This window comes from Nerophis lumbriciformis, linkage group LG08 (assembly GCF_033978685.3).
Source record: "Nerophis lumbriciformis linkage group LG08, RoL_Nlum_v2.1, whole genome shotgun sequence".
Lineage (NCBI taxonomy): Eukaryota > Metazoa > Chordata > Actinopteri > Syngnathiformes > Syngnathidae > Nerophis > Nerophis lumbriciformis.
The window spans coordinates 5870491-5883705 of NC_084555.2; the positions used below are offsets into that span (position 1 = coordinate 5870491).

The 13215-nt window shown below is 39.5% G+C and overlaps 1 protein-coding gene and 1 non-coding gene across 2 annotated transcripts in view; both read left to right on the forward strand.

The window, feature by feature from the left end:
- Positions 1-5140: 5140 nt before the first annotated feature.
- The window catches only part of cdin1 (CDAN1 interacting nuclease 1), a 646347-nt gene continuing 638272 nt past the window's right edge, over positions 5141-13215 (forward strand). Inside the window, exon 1 of the mRNA XM_061968177.2 lies at positions 5141-5152. The gene's annotated coding sequence lies outside the window, so the exon portion shown is untranslated. The remainder of the gene's footprint in view (positions 5153-13215) is intronic.
- On the forward strand, positions 12035-12116 carry trnal-aag (transfer RNA leucine (anticodon AAG)). Its single transcript has one exon. It is a non-coding gene; the product is annotated as a tRNA-Leu (tRNA).

Sequence of the window (13215 nt, forward strand, 5' to 3'; positions counted from 1 at the left end):
AACACGTTAGTCCCAACACTGCTTATATGGCGAGCAGCACAACATGAATGTGCCTGTACTGTTCCACCAATATTATAATAGATGTTGGCACAAATGCCAGCTATTATGTACCATATCTTCGACCCAACTCTCTCGTTTGAATCACACATTAAGAGTGTTACTAAAACGGCCTTCTTCCATCTCCGTAATATCGCTAAAATCCGTTCTATTTTATCCACTAGCGACGCTGAGATCATTATTCATGCGTTCGTTACGTCTCGTCTCGACTACTGTAACGTATTATTTTCGGGTCTCCCTATGTCTAGCATTAAAAAATTACAGTTGGTACAAAATGCGGCTGCTAGACTTTTGACAAGAACAAGAAAGTTTGATCATATTACGCCTATACTGGCTCACCTGCACTGGCTTCCTGTGCACTTAAGATGTGACTTTAAGGTTTTACTACTTACGTATAAAATACTACACGGTCTAGCTCCGTCCTATCTTGTCGATTGCATTGTACCATATGTCCCGGCAAGAAATCTGCGTTCAAAGAACTCCGGCTTATTAGTGATTCCCAGAGCCCAAAAAAAGTCTGCGGGCTATAGAGCGTTTTCTATTCGGGCTCCAGTACTATGGAATGCCCTCCCGGTAACAATTAGAGATGCTACCTCAGTAGAAGCATTTAAGTCCCATCTTAAAACTCATTTGTATACTCTAGCCTTTAAATAGCCCCCCTGTTAGACCAGTTGATCTGCCGTTTCTTTTCTTTTCTCCTCTGCTCCCCTTTTCCTTGGGGGGGGGGGGGGGGGGGGGGCACAGGTCCGGTGGCCATGGATGAAGTGCTGGCTGTCCAGAGTCGGGACCCGGGGTGGACCGCTCGCCTGTGCATCGGCTGGGAACATCTCTGCGCTGCTGACCCGTCTCCGCTCGGGATGGTGTCCTGCTGGCCCCACTATGGACTGGACTCTTACTATTATGTTGGATCCACTATGGACTGGACTCTCACAATATTATGTCAGACCCACTCGACATCCATTGCTTTCGGTCTCCCCTAGAGGGGGGGGGGGTTACCCACATATGCGGTCCTCTCCAAGGTTTCTCATAGTCATTCACATCGACATCCCACTGGGGTGAGTTTTTCCTTGCCCTTATGTGGGCTTTGTACCAAGGATGTCGTTGTGGCTTGTGCAGCCCTTTGAGACACTTGTGATTTAGGGCTATATAAATAAAGATTGATAAGAATGAGCGATTTTTTATGTCAGCACCGCGGTAAGACAATGTGAAAGATATCCAGGCTATTCTTCCGATCATATAGACCAGGGGTCGGCAACCCAAAACGTTGAAAGAGCCATATCAGACCAAAAATACAAAAAAACACATCTGTTTGGAGCCGCAAAAAAAATTAAAAGCTGTATATAAGTCTTATAATGAAGGCAACACACGACATACCGTATTTTTCAGACTATAAGTCGCAGTTTTTTTCATAGTTTGGCCGGGGGTGCGCCTTATACTCAGGAGTGACTTATGTGTGAAACTATTAACACATTACTGTAAAATATCAAATAATATTATTTAGCTCATTCACGTAAGAGACTAGACGTATAAGATTTCATGGGATTTAGCGATTAGGAGTGACAGATTGTTTGGTAAACGTATAGCATGTTCTATATGTTATAGTTATTTGAATGACTCTTACCATAATATGTTACGTTAACATACCAGGCACGTTCTCAGTTGGTTATTTATGCCTCATATAACGCAGTGGTGCCCAACCACCAGGCCGCGGACCGGTACCGGGCCGCACAAGAAATAAAATAATAAATAAAAATAAATAAAATATTTTTTTTATTTTTTTTTATTAAATCAACATAAAAAACACAATATATACATTATATGTCAATATAGATCAATACAGTCTGCAGGGATACAGTCCGTAAGCACACATGATTGAATTTCTATATGACAAAAAAAAATAAAAAAAAATACCATAACAACACCCCCCCCCCCGTCCCGTCCCGTCCCGTCCGTGGGACAAATTTTCAAGCGTTTACCGGTACGCAGCTACAAAAAGGTTGGGGACCACTGATATAACGTACACTTATTCAGCCTGTTGTTCACTATTCTTTATTGATTTTAAATTGCCTTTCAAATGTCTATTCTTGGTGTTGGGTTTTATCAAATACATTTCCCCCAAAAAATGCAATTTATACTCCAGTGCGACTTATATATGTCATGTCTGTGTAATCATGTTTTGTTTCGTTCAGTTATTGGACTCTTTAGTTTCTGGCTTTTCACTCCCTTGTCTTGTTTCCATGGTTACCCAATAGTTTCACCTGTTCCACGTTAGGACTCATTGTGCACTCTTGTTTGTCACCATAGCAACCCATTAGTTTTCACCTGCCCTCAGGACTCACGCACCTGTCTTTAATCATGTCACTATTATTTAATCCCATTGTTGCCAGGAAGTCTCTCTGGCGAAATCCCGTATTCATACCCCTGTCACACTCTGTCTACCTCTGCGCACTTCATGCCATGTCCAAGTAAGTTTGTTTCTATTAATGCCACAGTTAGTGTTTTTGTTTCATTGTTCACAGTTTTTTGCCCCCGTGCAAGTTTTTTTGTTTCGTTAGTCAAGTTTGTACATCCGCCTTGAGCGCGCTTTTTGTTCCTTTGAGTGTTATAAATAAATATGTATTCACCTTCACGCCATGACCAGTCCAGCTTTACTTGCATCTCGGGAAAACAAACACACCATGGTCCACGTCTTGACAATATATGTTTTTCTCCTTCTTTATTATGCTTTTTCGGCCGGTGCGACTTATACTCCGAAAAATACGGTAGTTAGTTATTCCGAAACACATTTTATGATTGGTGATGTCAGCGTTCAAAAGTCAGTCTACAATGGAGCCTGTGGGACTCGTCCTATTCTGCCTATAAAGCCCTTAAAAAAACCCTCCAAAGACCTCCATTAACTTTTTAAAAACATGATGTATGTATACCGTATTTTTCGGAATATAAGTCGCTCTGGAGTAGAAGTCGCACCGGTCGAAAATGCATAATAAAGAAGGAAAAAAATATATATACAGGTAAAAGCCAGTAAATTAGAATATTTTGAAAAACTTGATTTATTTCAGTAATTGCATTCAAAAGGTGTAACTTGTACATTATATTTATTCATTGCACACAGACTGATGCATTCAAATGTTTATTTCATTTAATTTTGATGATTTGAAGTGGCAACAAATGAAAATCCAAAATTCCGTGTGTCACAAAATTAGAATATTACTTAAGGCTAATACAAAAAAGGGATTTTTAGAAATGTTGGCCAACTGAAAAGTATGAAAATGAAAAATATGAGCATGTACAATACCCAATACTTGGTTGGAGCTCCTTTTGCCTCAATTACTGCGTTAATGCGGCGTGGCATGGAGTCGATGAGTTTCTGGCACTGCTCAGGTGTTATGAGAGCCCAGGTTGCTCTGATAGTGGCCTTCAACTCTTCTGCGTTTTTGGGTCTGGCATTCTGCATCTTCCTTTTCACAATACCCCACAGATTTTCTATGGGGCTAAGGTCAGGGGAGTTGGCGGGCCAATTTAGAACAGAAATACCATGGTCCGTAAACCAGGCACGGGTAGATTTTGCGCTGTGTGCAGGCGCCAAGTCCTGTTGGAACTTGAAATCTCCATCTCCATAGAGCAGGTCAGCAGCAGGAAGCATGAAGTGCTCTAAAACTTGCTGGTAGACGGCTGCGTTGACCCTGGATCTCAGGAAACAGAGTGGACCGACACCAGCAGATGACATGGCACCCCAAACCATCACCCAACCATGCAAATTTTGCATTTCGAGGTCCCAGAGTCTGGAGGAAGACAGGAGAGGCACAGGATCCACGTTGCCTGAAGTCTAGTGTAAAGTTTCCACCATCAGTGATGGTTTGGGGTGCCATGTCATCTGCTGGTGTCGGTCCACTCTGTTTCCTGAGATCCAGGGTCAACGCAGCCGTCTACCAGCAAGTTTTAGAGCACTTCATGCTTCCTGCTGCTGACCTGCTCTATGGAGATGGAGATTTCAAGTTCCAACAGGACTTGGCGCCTGCACACAGCGCAAAATCTACCCGTGCCTGGTTTACGGACCATGGTATTTCTGTTCTAAATTGGCCCGCCAACTCCCCTGACCTTAGCCCCATAGAAAATCTGTGGGGTATTGTGAAAAGGAAGATGCAGAATGCCAGACCCAAAAACGCAGAAGAGTTGAAGGCCACTATCAGAGCAACCTGGGCTCTCATAACACCTGAGCAGTGCCAGAAACTCATCGACTCCATGCCACGCCGCATTAACGCAGTAATTGAGGCAAAAGGAGCTCCAACCAAGTATTGAGTATTGTACATGCTCATATTTTTCATTTTCATACTTTTCAGTTGGCCCACATTTCTAAAAATCCCTTTTTTGTATTAGCCTTAAGTAATATTCTAATTTTGTGACACACGGAATTTTGGATTTTCATTTGTTGCCACTTCAAATCATCAAAATTAAATGAAATAAACATTTGAATGCATCAGTCTGTGTGCAATGAATAAATATAATGTACAAGTTACACCTTTTGAATGCAATTACTGAAATAAATCAAGTTTTTCAAAATATTCTAATTTACTGGCTTTTACCTGTAAGTCGCATTTTTTGGGGAAATTTATTTGATAAAACCCAACACCAAAAATAGACATTTGAAAGGCAATTTAAAATAAATAAAGAATAGTGAACAACAGGCTGAATAAGTGTACGTTATATGAGGCATAAATAACCAACTGAGAACGTGCCTGGTATGTTAACGTAACATATTATGGTAAGAGTCATTCAAATAACTATAACATATAGAACATGCTATACGTTTACCAAACAATCTGTCACTCCTCATCGCTAAATCCCATGAAATCTTATCGTCTAGTCTCTTACGTGAATGAGTTAAATAATATTATTTGATATTTTACGGTAATGTGTTAATAATTTCACACACAAGTCGCTCCTGAGTATAAGTCGCACCCCCGGCCAAACTACGAAAAAAACTGATACTTATAGTCCGAAAAATACGGTACATGTAATGTAGTAACGGGCACATTTATAATAAGATTTAATATTTACGTATTTTGCTCATTTTAAGCATATGCGGCGAATGAATTTAAAAAACGCATCACGATTTTCACTTTTTTTTTCCAACATCAATGATGATTACTCGCTACAGACTTCATGAGAGCCAACAAACATAATCAAATATCACTTAATGTTTGCTGTCATTAGGATGCCGACTGATAGAATCTTGTTATGGATGAATAATGACTCACATTCGAGAAAAAGAGGGGTGGAAATAAGTGTTTTTCTGTGTCGTCCTCGCCTGTCAAATTGTACCAACTTGTCAGATTACATCCTCGTCCTCTACTATCCAGGTGAGAGGCATGATTTATGATCTAGAATAAAGTTTGACGAGCAAGGAATCGAGGAGACATCTGACCACTCTGTGAGGTAAACATAGCAGCATGAACGGGTGATCACGTTTCCTCTATAAATAGTTTGTCTGTGTCAGCGCTTATAATAACAATATCACTCATACTTGGTTATTATTCAAGTCATGTAATGTAAATAGAGTATTGTTGGCATTTTTTGGTTGTTTTTATATTGGGTTTTATGGGCGCAATTGAGAACCTACCATTGGCTCAGTTGTAAGCGGACTTCTATTTACGTTTATTTATGAGTTAGAATTAGGGATGTCTGATAATGGCTTTTTGCCGATATCCGATATTGTCCAACTCTTTAATTACCGATACCGATATCAACCAATATATGCAGTCGTGGAATTAACACATTATTATGCCTAATTTGGACAACCAGGTATGGTGAAGATAAGGTTTTTTTTTTTTTAAATAATAAAATAAAACAAGATAAATAAATCAAAAACATTTTCTTGAATAAAAAAGAAAGTAAAACAATATAAAAACAGTTACATAGAAATTAATGAAAATTAGTAAAATTAACTGTTAAAGGTTAGTACTATTAGTGGACCAGCAGCACGCACAATCATGTGTGTTACGGACTGTATCCCTTGCAGACTGTATTGATATATATTGATATATAATGTAGGAACCAGAATATTAATAACAGAAAGAAACAACCCTTTTTTGTGAATTAGTGTGAATGAGTGTAAATGGGGGAGGAAGGTTTTTTGGGTGGGTGCACTAATTGTAAGTGTATCTTGTGTTTTTTATGTTGATTTAATAAAAAATTAAAAAATTAAAAAAACCGATACCGATAAAAAAAACAAAAACGATACCGATAATTTCCGATATTACAATTTAACGCATTTATCGGCCGATATTATCGGACATCTCTAGTTAGAATGCACAAAAAAAAATACATCCATGAGTGTAAATGGGGGAGGAAGGTTTTTTGGGTTGGTGCACTAATTGTAAGTGTATCTTGTGTTTTTTATGTTGATTTAATAAAAAAATAAATAAAAATAAAAAACCGATACCGATAAAAAACCCAAAAACGATACCAATAATTTCCGATATTACATAGAAACATTTAAGTCCCATCTCAAAACTCATTTGTATACTCTAGCCTTTGAATAGCCCCCCTTTTTTTAGACCAGTTGATCTGCCGTTTCTTTTCTTTTCTCCTCTGCTCCCCCCTATCTCTTGTGGAAGGGGAGACACACAGATCCGGTGGCCATGGATGGGGTGCTGGCTGTGCGGGGTCGGGACCCGGGGTGGACCGCTCGCCTGTATATCGGTTGGGAACATCTCTGCGCTGCTGACCCGTCTCCGCTCGGGATGGTTTCCTGCTGACCCCACTGTGGACTGGACTCTTACTGTTATGCTGGATCCACTATGGACTGGACTCTCACAGTATTATGTTAGACCCACTCGACATCCATTGCATTCGGTCTCCCTAGAGGGGGGGGGGTTACCCACATATGCGGTCCTCTCCAAGGTTTCTCATAGTCATTCACATCGACGTCCCACTGGGGTGAGTTTTTCCTTGCCCTTATGTGGGCTATACCGAGGATGTCGTTGTGGCTTGTGCAGCCCTTTGAGACACTTGTGATTTAGGGCTATATAAATAAACATTGATTGATTGATTGATTGATTTATCGGCCGATATTATCGGACATCTCTAGATAGAATGCATAAAAAAAAAATTCATCCATCGGCTTCCTCCCACCTCCAAAAACATGCACCTGGGGATAGGTTGATTGGCGACACTAAACTGAATGTGAGTGTGAATGTTGTCTGTCTATCTGTGTTGGCCCTGCGATGAGGTGGCGACTTGTCCAGGGTGTACCCCGCCTTCCGCCCGAATGCAGCTGAGATAGGCTCCAGCACCCCCCGCGACCCCGTAAGGGACAAGCGGTAGAAAATGGATGGATGGATGGACATCCATCGTCATGTCTTTCATAATCATTATCAACTATAGGCAAAATTCCCCCAAAATTCAGTTCCCCTTTTAAAACATCCATCCATTTTATACCACTTGGAGCCTATCCCAGCTGCAACACACAGAAATACCCAGGAATCTTAACATGCTTCAAAACTCACCAAATTGCGGACACACATCAGAACTGGTGAAAATTACAATCTAATCAAAAAACCAAACCCCAAAACTTAAAATTGCGCTCTAGCGCCCACTATGAAGAAAACAGACAAAACTGCCTGTAACTCCCAGTAGGAATGTCGTAGAGATATGAAACAAAAAACTCTATGGAGGTCTCACTTAGACCTATATTTCATACACTGACAATTCCCGGCAAAAATCAACAGGAAGTTTGCAATTCCCCCTTCAAAACAAAAGTTTTGTAAAAACAGTCACCTTTTTCTAACATTATCTCCTCTGAGCGCGTTTGTCGTGTCGGCTTCAAATTACCACAGGAGAGAGATTAAACCCTTCTGATTAAAAGATGATGAAAGAGTTTTAATTACTGCTCCGGTTTGGATTTTATGAGCCCTCAAAGTCGGTCCCGGCCATCGCTGCTTACAGCTTTAATTTATAGATGTGAGTGTGAATGTTGTCTGTCTATCTGTGTTGGCCCTGCGATGAGGTGGCGACTTGTCCAGGGTGTACCCCGCCTTCCGCCCGAATGCAGCTGAGATAGGCTCCAGCACCCCCCGCGACCCCGTAAGGGACAAGCGGTAGAAAATGGATGGATGGATGGACATCCATCGTCATGTCTTTCATAATCATTATCAACTATAGGCAAAATTCCCCCAAAATTCAGTTCCCTTTTAAAACATCCATCCATTTTATACCACTTGGAGCCTATCCCAGCTGCAACACACAGAAATACCCAGGAATCGAACCCTGCTTATTGTGAGGCAACAGCACCAACCCCTGTACCACTGCGCTGCCCTCTTTAAGACATATAAATAAATAAATACATAAATAATTGTATTGTATTTTTTGTATTCTTTATTTATGTTGTATTTTTTTGATTCTTTTGTCTTGTCTTTTATTTAATTTTATTCACCTTTTTTTTTTTCCTTTTTTTTGTCTTTTGCCAAAACCATCAAAAGTTTTATTGCTACTGTAAATGGTGTGATGGAGTTAACAGACTAACGGTCTTCTTAAGTGGAAGAAAAAAAAGAGAAAATAAGGGAACTCATGAGTCCCTGACCCTGCGCTCACCTCCCCGTGACCCCGTAAAAATCCTGACCTCATCATTTCCACCCCTACAGGATTCATCTGGTCGCAGCACTGCCGGCTTCTCATCTGCCAGAGTGGCTCGCCGTGCCTTCAAGTGCCAGCAGCCGTGCTATAAAAGACACATCCTGACGGGCCTTCCTCCTCTGTTGTGTTTAATAGCCCTCGCTCCCCCTCTAACTGACCTCCAGCCACCGCGCTCCTTCTCTCAGACTCTTAGCCTGGCCCTTGGCTCACCCCTGGTGTTCCAGGTTCAGGGTCAGGGCGACAGACTCTCAGCCAATTGGGTCGTTGCCCAGAAGAACCGATGTGAGACCCCCATAGACCCCTCACGTGTCCTGAGAGCCACGGACAGAGTGTTTATAACATGTTAACAACTTTGGGAGGGAAGATGTTATGTGTAGGAGTATGAAGATTTATATTTTATTATAGTTGCACACAGCCAACTGACCGTGGAACAAAAACACAAACACACAGTCCGGTACTTAATATGGTTCCAATGGCTAAACATTTGCATCTTACACATATTAAGTTAATACATATTACATATATGTTATATTTTATATTGCTACTACGGTACATTTTTAGTCTATTTCATACCTGCATTGTCCTTTCCATCCTTACACTTTCCATCCTTTGTAACTGAGCTACTGTGTGGAACAACTTCCCTTAAAGATTGTCTAAGACTAAGTCTAAGTCTAAGTTAATACAAACCCCGTTTCCATATGAGTTGGAGAATTGTGAAAAAAAAGACCATTTTTTATTTCAACCGTACACCCCGTCAAAAGCCTAAAGACTGACTGCACAGTTCCTGTCTTCACAATAAAAGTGCCGCTCCATCGCGCCTGCGCTTTCAAAATAAGAGTCTCCGAAAGCCTGCGCAAACAAGCTAGCAAGCTACGGAGTTTGCCGCCAATGTATTTCTTGTAAAGTGTATAAAAACGAATATGGAAGCTGGACATATAAGATGCCAAAAACCAACCACTTTCATGTGGTATTAGACAGAAAGGAGGAACTTTTTTTCTCCTCCATTTGAAAACGTGGACGTTTGTCATCACTACTGTCTGATTCCAATCAATGCAAGTCATCAGAATCAGGTAATACACCAACTTATATTCTTGTCTTCATGAAAGAAAGGAATCTATATGTGTTAAACATGCATGTATATTCAATAAAACACTATTAACATGTAAACAAAAACGGCAAAAAAAATAAATATAAATTATATACTGTATATATCTATGTATATATATATATATATATATATATATATATATATATATATACATATATATATATATATATATATTATATATATATATATATATATGTGTGTGTGTATATATATATATATATATATGTATATATGTGTGTGTGTGTGTATATATATATATATATATATATATATATATATATATATATATATATATATATATATATATATATACATACATATATATATATATATATATATATATATATATATATATATATATATATATATATATATATATATATATATATATATATATATATATATATATATATGATATGTGTGTGTATGTTACTCATCAGTTACTCAGTACTTGAGTAGTTTTTTTACAACATACTTTTTACTTTTACTCAAGTAAATATTTGGGTGACTACTCCTTACTTTTACTTGAGTAATAAATCTCTAAAGTAACAGTACTCTTACTTGAGTACAATTTCTGGCTACTCTACCCACCTCTGTCAACAATACACTATACTACTTTACTTCATCAAATGGTGAGTTTTACTTTTATATACAAACCCCGTATCCATATGAGTTGGAGAATTGTGTTAGATGTCAATATAAACGGAATACAATGATTTGCAAATCATTTTCAACCCATATTCAGTTGAATATGCTACAAAGACAACATATTTGATGTTCAAACTGATAAACATTTTTTTGTTGTTGCAAATAATCATTACCTTTAGAATTTGATGCCGGCAACACATGACAAAGAAGTTGGGAAAGGTGGCAATAAATACTGATAAAGGTGAACAGGCAAATTGGGAACAGGTGGGTGCCATGATTGAGTATAAAAGTAGATTCCATGAAATGCTCAGTCATTCACAAACACGGATGGGGCGAGGGTCACTACTTTGTCAAAATATGCATGAGCAAATTGTTGAACAGTTTAAGAAAAACCTTTCTCAACCAGCTATTGCAAGGAATTTACGGATTTCACCATCTACGGTCCGTAATATCATCAAAGGGTTCAGAGAATCTGGAGAAATCACTGCACGTAAGCAGCTAAGTCAGTGACCTTCGATCCCTCAGGCTGGACTGCATCAACAAGCGACATCAGTGTGTAAAAGATATCACCACATGGGCTCAGTAACACTTCAGAAACCCACTGTCAGTAACTACAGTTGGTCGCTACATCTCTAAGTGCAAGTTAAAACTCTCCTATGCAAGGCGAAAACCATTTATCAACAACACCCAGAAACGCCGTCGGCATCGCTGGGCCTGAGCTCATCTAAGATGGACTGATACAAAGTGGAAAAGTGTTCTGTGGTCTGACGAGTCCACATTTCAAATTGTTTTTGGAAACTGTGGACGTCGTGTCCTCCGGACCAAAGAGGAAAAGAACCATCCGGATTGTTATAGGCGCAAAGTTGAAAAGCCAGCATCTGTGATGGTATGGGGGTGTATCAGTGCCCAAGACATGGGTAACTTACACATCTGTGAAGGCGCCATTAATGCTGAAAGGTACATACAGGTTTTGGAGCAACATATGTTGCCATCCAAGCAACGTTACCATGGACGCCCCTGCTTATTTCAGCAAGACAATGCCAAGCCACGTGTAACATCAACGTGGCTTCATAGTAAAAGAGTACGGGTACTAGACTGGCCTGCCTGTAGTCCAGACCTGTCTCCCATTGAAAATGTGTGGCGCATTATGAAGCCTAAAATACCACAACGGAGACCCCCGGACTGTTGAACAACTTAAGCTGTACATCAAGCAAGAATGGGAAAGAATTCCACCTGAGAAGCTTAAAAAATGTGTCTCCTCAGTTCCCAAACGTTTACTGTGTGTTGTTAAAAGGAAAGGCCATGTAACACAGTGGTGAACATGCCCTTTCCCAACTACTTTGGCACGTGTTGCAGCCATGAAATTCTAAGTTAATTATTATTTGCAAAAAAAAAAAAAAAAAAAAGTATGAGTTTGAACATCAAATATCTTGTCTTTGTAGTGCATTATATATATATATATGTATATATATATATATATATATATATATATATATATATATATATATATATATATATATATATATATATATATATATATATATATATATATCCACACACATATAGATATGTATATAAAGCACTTGTGGTAGCGTGGCCGAGCGGTCTAAGGTGCTGGATTAAGGCTCCAGTCTCTTTGGAGGCGTGGGTTCGAATCCCACAGCTGCCAACAAATCATTGGTAATCAAAAAGATCAGCCAATGAACAAGATTTCTCTATAGAATCTCCTCTCTGGTCAACAAAAGCACCATGAAGATTCTAGCGGGAACTCTCATTCAACCCTTTTTTCGATTACGCATGCACCTCCTGGTACCCTAGCACCTCCAAAACCCTCAAATCTAGACTCCTAACATCCCAGAACAAGCTAGTCAGATTACTTCTAGACCTCCACCCCAGATCACACCTAACTCCTACCCACTTTGAAAAAGTGGGCTGGCTCAGGGTGGAGGACAGAGTGAAACAACTTGCACTGAGCCTGGTCTATAAAATCCGCTACACCTCCCTGATACCGAAGTACATGTCAAACTACTTCCTTAACGACCTTAATGACCGCCATAACCACAACACCAGGGGGAGCTCTACTAACCACGTAAAACTCAGATTCCGATCTAACAAAGGTCTTAACTCATTCTCTTTCTATGCCACATTATTGTGGAATGCGCTCCCAACAGGTATAAAAGAAAGTGCATCTCGATCCTCCTTCAAAACCGCAATAAAAGTACACCTACAGGCAACTTCAACCCTAAACTAACACCCTCCCCGGATTGTTAATAATCAAATGTAGATACTTTTTCTTATGCTTTCTGATCTCTCTCTCTCTCTCTATGTCCACTACTTGCTGTACATATCCTACCAAGTCAGACCTACACTGTTTCAATATTCATTTCTCTGTTGTCAATTGTTGATGACTGAAGTGATGATAACAACCAAACTTACCCCCCCCCCCCCACCCCCCCTCCACATCCCACACCCTGGATTGTAAATAATGTAAATAATTCAATGCATATACTCTGATGATTATCTTGTGTGATGATGACTGTATTATGATGATAGTATATATGATAGTATATATCTGTATCATGAATCAATTTAAGTGGACTCCGACTTAAACAAGTTGAAAAATGTATTCGGGTGTTACCATTTAGTGGTCAATTGTACGGAATATGTACTTCACTGTGCAACCTACTAATAAAAGTCTCAATCAATCAATCAATCAAACTTATTTGTAACATTGTTATGACTGAGACCCCTTCTGGGTCCCCAGGACC